Raw genomic sequence first — 15180 nt, forward strand, 5'->3', positions numbered from 1 at the left:
TTCAATTCCACAACCTTGAGCTGAAATCAAGAGTCAGAAGTTCAACAATGGAGTCATCCAGGCACTGACTGCATTTCTATACTAAATACATATCTAAAAAGGAAATTTTTGTTTTTTATTAGGCTCCATGCCCAGCATTGAGTCCAACACGAGCCTTGAACTCATGATCCTGAGATTAAGAACTAAGCTGAGATCAAGAGTCCGATGCTAAAAAAAAGAGAGAGAGAGAGAGAGAGAGAGTCCGATGCTTTCTCTCTCTCAAATAAATAAATAAATCTTTTTAAAAAGGTGTCATTTCTATTTTCATTTATCCAGGCAGTCACTGAACAGAAACTGACTGAGTGCCTCCCAGGTGCCAAACCAGCCTGATAGCGGCAACTTTCCAGGGCCCTTTGTATGCCACAATTGTTGGTATATATAAAAAAGAAAGATAGAAAATCTAACAGCATTCTAGAGAATAACATTAAGAGTAAGAGAGGTGTCATGAAGAAAAGCAAGGACCCGAATAAAAACATGAAAATAAAACTAACACATAAAGAAAGTGACTAAAGAAAAATAGAGTGAAAAAGAAAATGATGGAACTCGTATGAGGAAATGGAAAAAAAAAACCAAAATATATGTTGAAAACAGTTGTCACTGATCTTGAAAGCATATTTCCATTAGAGAAACAGGGCAATGATTGAACACAGTAGTGACCGGATTGAACAGAGTAATGTGTGAATAGTACCCGGGAAACTTTCAGAGGGTGGAACAAGACTGAGCCAAGGAAGAGATGTAAAGATCAGATGGTCTGAATACCAATTTCAAATTGCTAGTTAGGTGCCTACATGAATGTCTCATTGTTTCTCATTTTCTTTCCCCAAATCTCATCTTTTGTAAATCCAGAAAAGCTGGCTATATAGTCAGATAAAATAAGCCTGTGTCATTAAGGAGCTTCAGTATAACAGGTACAATGAATAGGATTCCATTTTTCTCCCCAAGCCCAGTGAAGTCTGTCTTAAAAAGCACCGGAATCATGTCTCTGCTCAATAATTCCCAGAAATGCATTTCACAGCCTTTAGTCAAATGAAATTAGTAGCTTATTTACATCCCCAGAAGGTTTACCAGGCACTTCCTCTTAAATGCAATTTGTGTTTAAAATAATGATCCCATGCGGTATTTCTTTTTCATCAAATGAACTTAAAAAGTAAGCAAAAAAGATATTTCTGTTCCACAAAATCAATCGTCTGGGATTTGGTCGAGGTTCTCTACTTATTTACATAATATGATTCATCTATAATGGTTCATTTGGCTTACTTTGTTTATTGGTTGGTGAAGGCAGTAAATTTGCAGAGTATATGAGCATGGGGAAGAAAAGACAATTAAAATAACCAAAAAAAAAAAAAAAAAAAAGAGCACAAAGGGTTTAGTCCACATCTGGTAATTAAACTTCTCAGTGTTTCAGTTTAAATTTCATTCTGCCCATTTACCAGGAGGTGACACTATGAGCCTGTGCAGTTTTCTTTTCCCTGCTGGAGGCTGTGGCACCTGGCCCTCCGCCCAGATCACTTTGACATTTCACTTCATCTGGGTGGTTTCTGTCATTTTCTGCTTGAGAAAATTGAAGGCCAGAGAAGATAAGTGACTTCCCAACACTCCCATCGAAGTCAGCAGCAGAGCCAGGCTACAATTTACAGGCAGATCCTTCACCATCCAGGTGGCAGCTGCTCAGATTTTCAGCTCTGTTCCAGGTTTATTCACTAGGACAGGAGAGTGTGGGTGCTGCTGGAGAACGTTCTGGGGGTTGGGTGTTACTGTGAGAAAACCAACGCATCATTAGAACATGTTCTTATGCAGTTCTCATCTCGTACTGAAAAACTTAGTGCAAGGGACATTATTCAGTTTTATTAACATATAAGTGCAGAGTCCCCCCCCCCAAAAAAAAAACAAAAAAACAAACAAAAAATACCACGTTGCTTTTCATGAAGTAAAAGGAAAAAAAATAAATCGAAGTTCAGTTTTAATGATTTTCTTTTCTTTTTTATTTTTAGGTTATTCTTTCTGGCTCAAAAAGCCCTATCCTCCCCCATTGATTTCGCCCCCTAGGTACAAGGGCCAACTGTTCTTTCTGGTGGGCAGACAGCTTTCCATCATTAGTCTCTGCATTTCGTTTAAAATCATATGACCCAGTTGGAACCAAGAGGACTATGATTCTTTCCTAGGAGGTTTGAGGGAGATAAAGTTGTAAAATTAGATCCTCTCCCCTTTCAGAGGCTCTATGGGAATGAGGAATATGTTTTGAATTCTTCTCTGTAAGCACAAAAGGGAACCACAGTGGACTTCCAACCTGACTAGTTTCAGCCTAACTGCCTTCCTGTTTTTTTTTTTTTTTTTTTTTACCTGTCATGACTTATCCAGAACAGTGGTTCTCAAACTCGAATGAGCAGCAGAATCACCTTGGAGGGCTTATGAAAACACAGATTGCTGGGTTTCACTCCCCAAGTATCTGATTCAGCAGGTTTGGGGTGGGGCCCTGATAATTTGCATTTCTACCAATGCCCAGGCGGTAATAGTCTGAGGAAACACAAATTTAAAGTCAAATGAGGAATACCATCTTCTTTCTTTCAGCCATGTCAGTAAAGTTCTATGATTTTATGTTCAAACTTTCTAAAAAAACAAAAACAAAAACAAAAACCTTTCTTTTTAAGGGCAGTTTTAGGTTGAGAAATAGAGAAATTACCATGAGAAATACAGGCCTTTCGGCAATGGTTTTCACCTCTGGGTACATCAGAATTATCTGGGGGAACTTTTTTTTTAAAAGATCACTGCTGGATCCCAGCCCCAGAGATAACTCATTTAGTTGGTTTGGGTTAGCTTTTATCACTTTTTTAGGTGATTCGTCCAACTGTGCTCTGAACCCAATGAGACTGTTAATAGTGTCAGGTTTCCTTTTATAATCAGCTTATTTTCTTGAGCGTCTTTGGAACACAGCCTGAGCAGCACCTCCTATACTTTCCACCATAAGCTCTCTGGTGCCACCTCCTGTTTTCCAAAAAATGTCCTCTTGTATAGCCTTCAGAGCTCACCGCACCCTTAGTGTCCAGGGGACAGAGTGTGGTGATGCCCACCCCACCTCCACTTGCCCCCACTGTCTTTCAGGTGAGTCCAACTACTAACACAGGAAAACAAATCAGCGCTCCCTGGGACAGCTTGGTGTAGGCCAGTAACCAACCGCCAGCCCGGACAGGTTTCCGGGTATTTTGATAAAAGGGTATGCAATTTAGGTGAGCAGTTTAAGGCCGTGATTACAACAGTCAAAAGTGCCTCATAGTTTCGATGCAACTAACTCAGATATTAGGGAGCATCACACAGCTCGAGTGTTAGATTTTCATAACCAAACATTTGGTTCTCTTGTCCTTTCCTCAGATTCTCTCAATGACAAGATGAGACCTCTTCTAACATAAAGATGATTCTACCCTAAAATTTTCTGGCCCAAGGCCTTTAATACTACTGCTTAACATTTAAACAAAATATCATCCTGATTTTTTTCTGTTTCCATTTTTGTGTCTCATACGGTGTGCACATAGCTCTTAGAGAAACTGTCTTCTCATTTTACTTTCAGTGCCCTAAAGGGAAAGGGGCTTGAGATATTCATTTCATGTGTGTTTCCTGAAAGGCAAAACTTTATTAGGAAGACAGTAATAATATTCCCGTTCTTGCATGGCCATTACTGTATTGTGACACTCAGACTAGACTAAAAAGCATAGAGTCAGAGTCATTTCAGATGATAGATCACATTCACAACCAATTAATATGTGGTAGGGAATAGAAATCACTGACTTTTCTCTTGGCTTTGAGCTTACTGTGGAGAGATTAGGTTTTTTTTGGCTACCCTCAGGAACTGCTCAGCTTTGCTTATGATTCTACATTCCCTACCAGGGGACTTGTTTTTGATACACTATATGGAAATCTTTTGAAAGTTGGTGCATATGGAAATCTTTTGGTCTGTGCACATGGATTTAACTTCATAAGAGGACCAGAAACTAGAGAGCAGTATCCAAATAAATTTATCCAGCGAGATGATAAAAACTGAAAGATTTTACATTTTGAACACACTATTCAACCTACCAGAGACCTACCTATTGGCCTGCCTTGTAGATTTTTTTACTAATTGTCCTAGATATACCAGCTGTGAAACAGGATTTAAAGATGGGGGACCTCTTCATGTCTTACCGAAGTATGTTCCAGGATGTAAGAGATGCTGTCGACTGGGTTCATTACAAGGGTTCCTTTAAGGAAAAGACAGTTGAAAATCTTGAGAAGTATGTAGTCAGAGATGGAAAACTGCCTTTGCTTTTGAGCCGAATGAAAGAAGTAGGGAAAGTGTTTCTTGCCACCAACAGTAACTATAAATATACAGATAAAATTATGACTTACCTGTTTGATTTCCCACATGGCCCCAAGCCTGGGAGTTCCCATCGACCATGGCAGTCCTACTTTGACCGATTTTGGTGGATGCACAGAAGCCACTCTTTTGGAGAAGGCACTGTACTGTGTCAGGTGGATACTAAAACTGGCAAGCTGAAAATTGGTACCTACACAGAGCCCTTACAGCATGGCATCGTCTACTCAGGAGGTTCATCAGATACAGTCTGTGATCTCTTGGGAGCCAAGGGCAAAGATATTTAGTATATTGGAGATCACATTTTTGGAGGCATTTTATTTATTTTTTTTAAGTTTTATTTATTATTTATGATAGTCACACACAAAAAGAAAGAGAGGCAGAGACACAGGCAGAGGGAGAAGCAGGCTCCATGCACCGGGAGCCTGACGTGGGATTCAATCCCGGGTCTTTTGGAGGCATTTTAAAATCAAAGAAATGGCAAGGGTGGCGAACTTTCTTGGTGATTCCTGAACTTGCACAGGAGCTGCATGTCTGGACTATTAAGAGTGCACTTTTCGAAGAGCTTCAGAGCTTGGATATTTTCTTGGCTGAACTCTACAAGCATCTTGACAGCAGCAGCAATGAGCGCCCAGACATTAGTTCCATTCAGAGACGTATTAAGAAAGTAACTCATGACATGGACATGTGCTATGGGATGATGGGAAGCCAGTTTCACAGTGGCTCCCAACAGACCCTCTTTGCCAGTCAGGTGATGCAATATGCTGATCTCTATGCAGCATCTTTCATCAACCTGCTGTATTATCCATTCAGCTACCTCTTCAGAGCTGCTCATGTCTTGATGCCTCATGAATCAATGGTGGAACACACACATGTAGATATCAATGAGATGGAGTCCCCTCTTGCCACCTGGAACCGCACATCAGCTGATTTCAAAGATACCGACTATAAGCGGCACCAGTTGACCCGGTCGATTAGTGAGATTAAACCCCTCAACCTCTTCTCACTGGCCCCCAGGAAATTATATACTGCCATGATGAAGATGATGATGAGGAAGAGGAACAGGAAGAAGAATAAGGAGGAAAACCAAAACTGAGCATCCATTAAACAAGTCTGGCAGGACTCACAGGAGCAGAGGATGGGTTCTAGTGGTGGCTAGGGAGCTCCATCAAAGGTATATCTGGAAAGTTTCTGAAGACTTTAAAATATTTTAATCATAGAGAGATACTTCTTAGTTTTGTTTGCACTCTTTGCAGATGGTTCAAATTGTAATGGAGTCTGTATTGAAAGAAAGTAAGGGTAAAGCTGGGCTGAACTGCATACAGATGGCTCCAAGGTGGCTTGTGACACTGTTTCCTTGTCTTGTTACATCCTCAGTATGTATTGGCTACACCAGGGGTGGTGAAGAGTCTCAGAGTGGAGCAAGGGTGATGGGAAGAGGTAATCCAAAAATGATGTTATGTTACAAATTGTGCTCTTACTCCAAAGTCCATCCTGAATTTTTCCGTGCATTACACAGTATTATATATCAGTGGAGAAATATATTGTTCTCATTATCAAATGTAGTCTGTTCAGGTCAGGGTTCCTTTTATGAGCTTTCAAGTGTCCTCTACGCCTGTGGGCAAACTAGGGGCTGCAGTGGCCTTGCACAAGGGTTTGCTTTGCTGAGGACTGGTCTGGAATGCACTGCAGTGATTCTGTTTTGAGGTAAAAGTCTTCATCTCTTCTTATATTTTTTTGATAGCAGAGGTGCTTATTATCCAAAAACCATCTTTTTCTCATCTGGGATGAATCTGTAGAAAGAATTTAAGCTGAAAGAGGACAAAGGCACAAGCTCTGTGAAAAGGAAAAGGAGGAACCTCCTTCTTTCATTAGAGCATAACTGAGTGAACTTCTTAGTGTGGGCTAGTGTGGCTCATGCTCCCAGAGTCCCAGCCTTCTCTGTCCTTTAGGGTGGATTGCTATAGTACAAAGTCAAGCTTTAGAGGATGGGAAAAGGGTGAAGTCAGAACCTTCCTAAAGCAGAGGGCACAATCAGTGTGAATAAATTCACTTCAGAATCCCAAGAGAAATCACTTCTTGTTGTTTTGAACAAGAATGGATCATTATTGTGTACTAAAGGTGCAGAGTGGCTACAGCAGTTCCAGCATAGTGTAGACTTGTACTTTACCCTTCCTATATTCCTTCCATTCTTACTGGTGAACACAGATGGTAGATTTAGCTGCTCTAGAATTCAATAAAGTATAATATTTCTAAAATTTAAAAAAAGAAAAAGAAAAAAGAAATAACTGACTTTTGCAATGTGCCAGGCACCATGTTAGGTGCTTTATGATGAATCTGGTACGAATTAGGAGAATGGAATTCAGAAGAGTAAGACATCTTGCCTGAGGTTAGCAGGTAGAGTCAGACTATCCTAGGTAGTCGTTACAAGCGAAGGCCTTGGAGGCAGGATCACTGTGGTATTACCAGCATCTAGAACTATGCCTGGCCTGCAGGCACTCAATAAATACCTTTCAAATGACAGAATGAGTAAAATGAATCTGACTCCAGAGTCCATGTTATCATTCCATAGATATTACCGTGCAAATGACTGGCCTCGGAGGAAACATCTAAATCTTGACTAAGGGGCTGTGGAAAAGTTAGGTACATGCCACCCAGACTCTACCAGATAACAGGCAGGACCACCCCCATCTTTAGCTTGACACATGCCTGAAGCAATTACACGAGTCTGTAGCTCAGCTTTCTGAACAGAGATAGGGCAAAGGCAGGGAAGAAATTTGCAATTTCCGTAGTAAATCCCAGTCCTCAGTGTTGAGCTCTGAGTATGCCCATTCTCTGGCATTTAGCCTGTCTATTATACACAGCCAGCAAGATCACTAACGTGCAATAACGGAAACTGACCACCATGAAAACATAGCAAGGAAATTTCATACATCAGATCAATAGGAATCTAATTTAAAGCTTTAGGATTGATGCTTTTTTTCTTGTCCATTTACTATATATCATTCCTTCCCATACTATTAAATGTGCAATTTTTGTTGTAAAGTATAACCCCAAGTCATTAAGTCATTATAATTATTAAGCAAGGCACTCATAATCATCATCGAATCATAAGCCTCCATAATCAGAATAGTCCTGTATCTGACATGACTTTAATTTATAAAGTGTCTCACTGATAAATTTAAATGTTGTGACAAACTGATAATCAGCTACATGCAGATGTAACTATATTTTAAGTATTAACAGAACAGGCTTCTCTTTAAATAAATTAAAAATATTAACGGTGGCTGTGCTAGTTCTTCTGCACAGCAGATTGGTGTCCTTCATAAATTATTTAAGGTGTTAGCTTATAAATATATTCATAGGATTTTAGAACCCTGATTGACAATCACGGATGAAATATTATCTTTAAATATTGGGTATGATCCCAAAAGAAAAGACTGATCTGGTTAAAGTGTTTAGATGTGTGGATTTGTGTGTGCCAGGTGTGAGCAAATATGTGTGACCAAAAATGGCCTAGCAGCCATCATGGAGGGTTCACCCTATTGTACCAGCCTGGAGGCTGTGGTTTTTATCACTGAGTGACTTTATACATATTCTTTAAAATGCTTCCACAGTGATAACTTGGTTGTTGATTACCTAATCAGCTAGAGACAAGGCAAGAAAGTACCAGGTATTCATTTTTAAAACGCCATTCTAAGACATACCACCATGTACAGCCTACAAGTGAGTCAGAAAGGAAGGGAACTAAGAGTTTTTAGGCTCTCTTACTGGAATACTTGGTTTCAGTACTGTCGCATATTTATAAAATATAGTTATTCCCCAACGAAGCTTTCTGAAATCACCTAAATGTGTATAGGTGTGCATTCAGAGAGAAGTGGGGAGGTGGAGAAACAGAAAAAGAGAGAAAGATGAGAGAAGAGGCATAGATAGAATCTGGGGGCAGAGTTTCTAGGATTTCTTAGCCTGAGTAAAATGCTCACTCCTGTATTAAAGCACCTCTTAGGTGATGGGTACAGACACATGAGGAAGGTTTTTACTTTTCTTGGTACTCATCCTCATTACCTACCTCCTCCTCCATCTATTTACACATTTCTGAATCCCTAGGTGTTTTCATTCCCAAGCGGTATACCTTCTGTAGGACCTACAGAGAAGAGCAGATCAGGAAGTCAGGGCAGCTGTGTATAATGCAGCCATGCTGCCATGTTTCTGTACGGTGGTTAACACTAAGGGATGGCTCAAAAGAGCCTTCAACTCCCATCTTTATCAGCCCCCCACCAAGCTAGCTCAAATATATGTATGTTAATTTAAGTAAAAATTGTGAGCTTGCTACACAAACTCAACTTTAAGACAAGTTCCCAGGCACCTTTACCAACGAGACCAGCACCCTTAAGATTTTACTATACAAATATTCTGGAACAGCCACTACATGTGTCATCCAGTGCATTTGGATTCAACTCACTCTGTGACAAGTGAACAATTACTTATCCCATTTGTGGAGCCCAAGGACAGAGGGACAAATCCAGAAAAAGGAAACTTTATTGCCTCTTAGAATCAAGAAGAAAATCCTATTCCTTGAACTGTAATCTCCTAGTATGATAGAAAACACAACATTCTGAACTGAACCTGGGATGTATTTAGAGACATCTTCACTTCCAGAGCTATTAAGTTATTCAGTACCTTTTGAGGAAGGAAACATTTTTAAAAGAAACAATGAGGTTAAGAAAAGTGCTAATACAAGGAAATGATGTGAGCTGAATCTTAAAAGGGAAGTTGGTGTTCTCTGAGTGGCAGTCAGGTGCAGGGAAGGGAAGGTAGTAATAAACTCAAAGCAGAGGGGTCAAGGTGCAAAGGCATGGGAATGGAGAAGGTGTGCTTCCATGAAAGCAGGAACTAAGTCGGCCACATCCAACATTGTATCCCCAGAGCTTAACACAGCTGCTGGTAACAGGAAGCACTCTCCATACATTTGAACATTAAATGAACAAATCAATTAACTACCGGTAGGACAGTGTAGCTAATGGAGAGGAGTGATGTGATGTGTGTGAAACAATAAATCTGAGAGAGACGTACGGCCAGATTATGATCATTCCTGTAGACCAAGCTCTGAATATTCAGAAATAAGGAGGAAAGACAGAAAGAAGGAGGCCTTTGGGAAATTTTTAAGTGGACAGGGGACATGACCACATTTGCATTTTAGAAAACCACTATGGGAGCTATGTAAAGGACGAATTAGAGACTGGGAAACCAAGTAGAGAAGATTGACATAATCCAGGTATAGATGATGAAACCTAATTGGTTTTTTATTTTTTTATTTTTTGTTTTTATTGAAGTTTGATTTGCCAACATATAGTATAACACCCAGTGCTCATCCCATCAAGGGCCTGAGTAAATTAGCTTATAAATATATTCATATATTTATATATGTCCTCAGCGCCTGTCCCTCAGTTACGTCATCCCCCCATCCACCTCCCCTCACACAATCCTTTGTTTGTTTCCCAGAGTTAGGAGTCTCTCATGGTTTGTCTCCCTCTCTAATTTTCCCCACTCAGTTCCCCTCTTTTCCCTTATGGTCCCTTTCACTATTTCTTATATTCCCCATATGAGTGAAATCATATGATGATTGTCCTTCTCCAATTGACTTATTTCACTCAGCATAATACCCTCCAGTTCCATCCACGTCGAAGTAAATGGTGGGTATTTGTCGTTTCTAATGGCTGAGTAATATTCCATTGTATGTGTGAACCACATCTTCTTTATCCATTCATCTGTCACTGGACATCTGGGCTCCTTCCACAGTTTGGCTATTGTGGACAGTGCTATTATGAACATTGGGGTGCAGGTGTCCCAGTGTTTCACTACATCTGCATCTTTGGGGTAAATCCCCAGCAGTGCAATTGTTGGGTCATAGGGCAATTCTACTTTTAACTTTTTGAGGAACCTCCACACAGTTTTCCAGAGGGGCTGTACAGTTTGCATTCCCACCAACAGTGCACGAGGGTTCCCTTTTCTCCACATCCTCTCCAACATTTGTTGTCTCCTGTCTTGTTAATTTTAGCCATTCTCACTGGTGTGAGGTGGTATCCCATTGTGGTTTTTATTTGTATTTCCCCGATGGCAAGTGATGTGGAGCATTTTTCATGTGCTTGTTGACCATGTTTATGTCTTCTTTGGTGAAATTGCTGTTCATGTCTTCTGCGCATTTCATGATTGGTTTGTTTGTTTCTTGGGTGTTGAGTTTCATAAGTTCTTTATAGATCTTGGATACTAGCCCTTTATCTCCTGTCATTTGCAAATACCTTCTCCCACTCTGTAGTTTGTCTGTTAGTTTTGTTGATTGTTTCCTTTGCTGTGCAGAAGCGTTTTATCCTGATGAAGTCCCAATAGTTATTTTTGCTTTGGTTTCTTTTGCCTTCATAGATGCATCTTGCAAAAAGTTGCTGTTGCCAAAAAAAAAAAAAAAAAAAAAGTTGCTGTTGCCAAGTTCAAAAAGGGTGTTGGCTGTGTCCTCCTCTAGGATTTTGACGGATTGCTGTCTCACATTTAGATCTTTCATCCATTTTGAGTTTATCTTTGTGTATGGTATAAGAGAATGATCCAGTTTCATCCTTCTGCATGTGGCTGTCCAATTTTCCCAACACCATTTATCAAATAGACTCTCCTTTTTCCAGTGGATATTCTTTCCTGCTTTGTTGAATATTAGTTGACAATAGAGTTGAGGGCCCATTTCTGTGTTCTCTATTCTGTTCCATTGATGAAAACCAGCTGCAAAAAGCAACAGTAAAGACAGGAGAGATGGATTCTAGAGACAACGTGAAGGCAGGATTAATAAGGTTTGGTGACCAGCAGACATGGGCATGAGGAAATGGAAGGGATGCTTGAGTGTCTGGAGGTACCATTTACTACACTCACAAAGAGGGACACCAGGTTTGGGAGAAAGAAAATGAGTTTCATTTTAGACATATTGAGGGATTGAAGGAACATCAGAGGGGAGATGACCAGCAGGTGGTCAGGAATTCTGTCAGGTCTGGGAGGGGGAAATGTTGATTCATGTCTAAGAGAACATTAACCACTGACTGAGATCCTGCTTATTCATTCACTCCACAAATATCTAGCTGCCTCCTCAACATCTTCACTTATCTAAAACATACATCAAATTCAACATGGCTCAAACTAAATTCTTTTCTTTTAAAAACTTTATTTATTTATTCATGAGAGACACAGAGAGCAAGAGAGGCAGAGACACAGGCTGAGGGAGAAGCAGGCTCTATTCAGGGAGCCTGACGCGGGACTCACTCCTGAGACTCCAGGATCACACCCCAGGCCGAAGGCAGGTGCTAAACCCGCTGAGCCACTCAGGGGTCCCTAAATTCCTGATATTCTCTGGAAAACTTCACTGGCAGCCATCCCCGTATCTCATTTGAGGGAAACTGCATCTTCCTAGTTTCTCAGGCCAAAAATCATGAATGCCTGTGTCCTCGATGTCTCTCTGCCTCTCATAACTCCAATTCCAATGCCAGCACATCCTGTTGGATGTACCCTCAGCACATATCCAGAAACGTGGTGCCTCCTCACCTCATCCACTGCGGCTCCTCTGATACAATTCACCATTATCTCCGGTCCGTATTACTGCAGTGGCCTCTCAACTGGTCTCCTGACTCCACCTTCTCCCTCTCAGGCTTTTCTCACTGTAGCCGCCAGAGAGATCCTATTAAGATGGAAGACCTGACTTCATCTCTCCTGCTACTCTCCCCCCAAGCTCCTTGGATTCCAAACCCAAGAGGCCTTTCTCACTGTTCCCAGTTCATAGCAGCATTCGCCTACCTCTTGCCCCTTGTACTTGCATTCTGTTCCGAAGGATACTCCTTCCCAAGGTAGCTACATCTTTCATCTTCTTCTCATCCTTTCATAAATCTCACTTTCTTTTGGGGAGTCTCCTTTAACTCCTTATTTAAAAGTATACTTCCCCAACATCTTTCCCTGATTTTTACCTACAGTACCTATAGTGATTCTGTATTTCATTTATTTTATATATTGTCTTTTTGTTCCATCAGAATGCAGAGAAGTTCCATGAAGAGAAGGATTTTTACTTTGATGAGTAATTTTTCCCCCGGTATATATGATAGCACTTGACTAGAATATTCTATTCTACAGGTAGAATATCTCCACATTCCATCTCAATCAGTCAATAAATAGTTGCTGGAAGGAAGGACGGATAGACTGAAGCTGTATGTGCTGGGCATTGTTTTAATTATGGACAGAATTATAATATACATGTCCCTGCCCTCCTTGCAGTCTTTTGGCAGAAACAAGACACATTCCCATGCAAAAAGTTAAGGAACTGTACAAATGCATGCTGAAGGCATCTATAATACTATTGTGTTCTTTAGGCTCTTATGAACTTACGTCTGTGAAAGACTAGAGTGACACCCTCTGTTCTCAGATTTGTTTGCTCCACTTAAGGACAACATTGGCCACAAGGCAGACATTTCTTTACTAAGCTCAGCAAAACTTCGTATGTTTTTCAGACATAAAATAAAATTGTGAAATAGCATGTACCATCAAGCTACATATACACCACTTTGTTCTATAGTCATTTATCTTACCTTCTTTTTGTTTGATAGACTTGTTAGAGGAAAGCACTTTGTCAGGTGAATATTGAGACATTTATAATTGAACAGTTCTTTTTATTTGGGTTTCCCTTTAAATCCTTGTCAGTTGAATATAAGAGACTCTTCGCATAAGATTCTTGCATTTCATTCCTGCTTCTACTTTCAACCTTCATATTTCTCATCTTTAGTCCTCAAAAATTGAAATATGGTAGCAATTGAGTAAAAACAAAGCAGCAGATCTCTGGTTTGGAGAATCTGTCAGTTTATCTGTTGTATAAAGTATGGTGATAAATGTACATTCTTCAAGTACATGACAGTAACTGTATAGTAAACGTACACTGTGGTAAGAAACATCCAGCAGAGGCCTAGATTTAATCTCTATAATGTATTCATGTAATAAGTTATTCATTCATTTATTAATTCAAATCTGTAAATATTTATTCACTATGTGCCACGGATGGGCAAGGTGTTATTGATGAATGAATGACTAAGACATAGCTGTCTAGGTTGCAAGAAAGACATTGCAAGCTGAATACAAAGAGAAAGCTGTCTTAATGGGAGGTGCCTAAGGTGCAATAGGGATACAAAGAGATCGTCACATGAGAGACCTGTTACTGCTTTCCTTGCCAACTAAAGGTGGAATGAACTGACCTTCTCTTCATGGAAACAACAGCCAAAGGTTATTTCACTTTCTATGAGTTTTGTGGTTTTTTCCCTTCTTAATAGGACAACCAAGGAAAGGACATCAAAATTTATTTATTAAGCACAATCTTTGCCATGAAATTGTGTTTGAGAGAGATGCAAAAAAGAAACAAAACAGATTTATAAACTTCAAGGATCTTGAGAAGTACAGATAAGTATATAAATCAATGTATAACTAAGTATTGTTTACATGTCTTAGTGGAGTAGATCAGGGTCTCTCAACCTTCATGAATCCCTTCAGGCATCTTGCTATAAAGTACAGATTAAAATTCAGCAGGTCTGAGGTGGGGCCCTGAGATTCTATGGCTCCAACCATCTCCCAGCCAGTGTCAATGCTGCTCATCATTTGACAACACATTTAGTGACAAAGATAGAAACAAAAAAGGGCCCAACAACTTTCGAGATGCGGACTTAAATATCTAGGAAAATACATCTCAAAAAGATGAGACAGGAATCAGGCCCTGAATGAAAAGGATCAGAAGAAACAGACTAGAGGAAAAAAAGAAGTAAACTGAGTAACCAAAGCAAAACAGCGGAAGATACATTCTGGGAGAGTGAACAGAAGACTTTTCACAGTGCAAAGAATTCCTATGGGGGAGTATTAGACAATACAGATGGGATGATCAGTTGGATCATACTGTGGGAGGCTTTGTCTGCCAAGCTGCAGACTAAAGGATTTATCCTATGATCAAATGGACACCAATGGAATTTGGAGGTGGGAGGAGAGTAACATAATTCACTTTACATTTTTAGAAACATTAATCAGGTAAGTATTATTACTCTAGTTTAAGGATGAGGCAGCAGATGCACTGGCTTAGAAATACAGTGATGGAAATAGAAAGAAAAGAATCTGTGCAAGGTGAAAGGCTCTAAAGAAAGATGCAATCTTTGCCAAAAAGCCTCTAGATCCTCCAGTGGACATGGTAAACACTTTAAAGGAAGAATTGATAAGACTCAACGAATAAACTACGAAGAATGAAGAAGTTGAAGACCACAATGACTCAAACCTCAATAATAGAATGGCCATTAAAACAAATGATTGAAAAGAGGCTAAGTTTGGTGAAGGAATAGAGTTTGGATTTAGCTATTGGAAGTTTAAAGTGATAGCAGAACTTCACATGGAGACTTCCAGCAAACTGTTATTACCCTGAGGTAGAGATTGGGGGAGTAGTTATCACTACAGACAAAGACACTGGAAAAGTCAGAAGTGGTGATGATGAAAACAGTGAGGCAAGGGTAGGCCCCCAAGACACACACTGGAGAGGGCTGAAAGCAGAGGGCCAAAGACTAGACTTACAGGTATGTCCTTATTTAAGGAACAGAAAGACAAATGAAAAAAAAAATTTTTTTGTCTTTGAAATTTTTCAGTTTCAAAGTCCATTATCAGGGTAGTGTCGACACTGAACCATACCTTTTGACCCATAGGACTGTTGACTTTGGGAATGTCTGAATACATTTGTATTCCCTTCTTAGCATAGTCAATGC

The 15180-nt window shown here is 40.0% G+C and overlaps 1 protein-coding gene and 1 pseudogene across 15 annotated transcripts in view; both read left to right on the forward strand.

The window, feature by feature from the left end:
• Positions 1-5922, forward strand: part of LOC121481352 — a 33292-nt pseudogene extending 27370 nt beyond the window's left edge.
• The window catches only part of ANKS1B (ankyrin repeat and sterile alpha motif domain containing 1B), a 1017748-nt gene that overhangs the window by 810334 nt on the left and 192234 nt on the right, over positions 1-15180 (forward strand). The gene's annotated exons all lie outside the window — the stretch shown is intronic.

Source organism: Vulpes lagopus, chromosome 23 (genome assembly GCF_018345385.1).
Source record: "Vulpes lagopus strain Blue_001 chromosome 23, ASM1834538v1, whole genome shotgun sequence".
Classification (NCBI taxonomy): Eukaryota; Metazoa; Chordata; class Mammalia; order Carnivora; family Canidae; genus Vulpes; species Vulpes lagopus.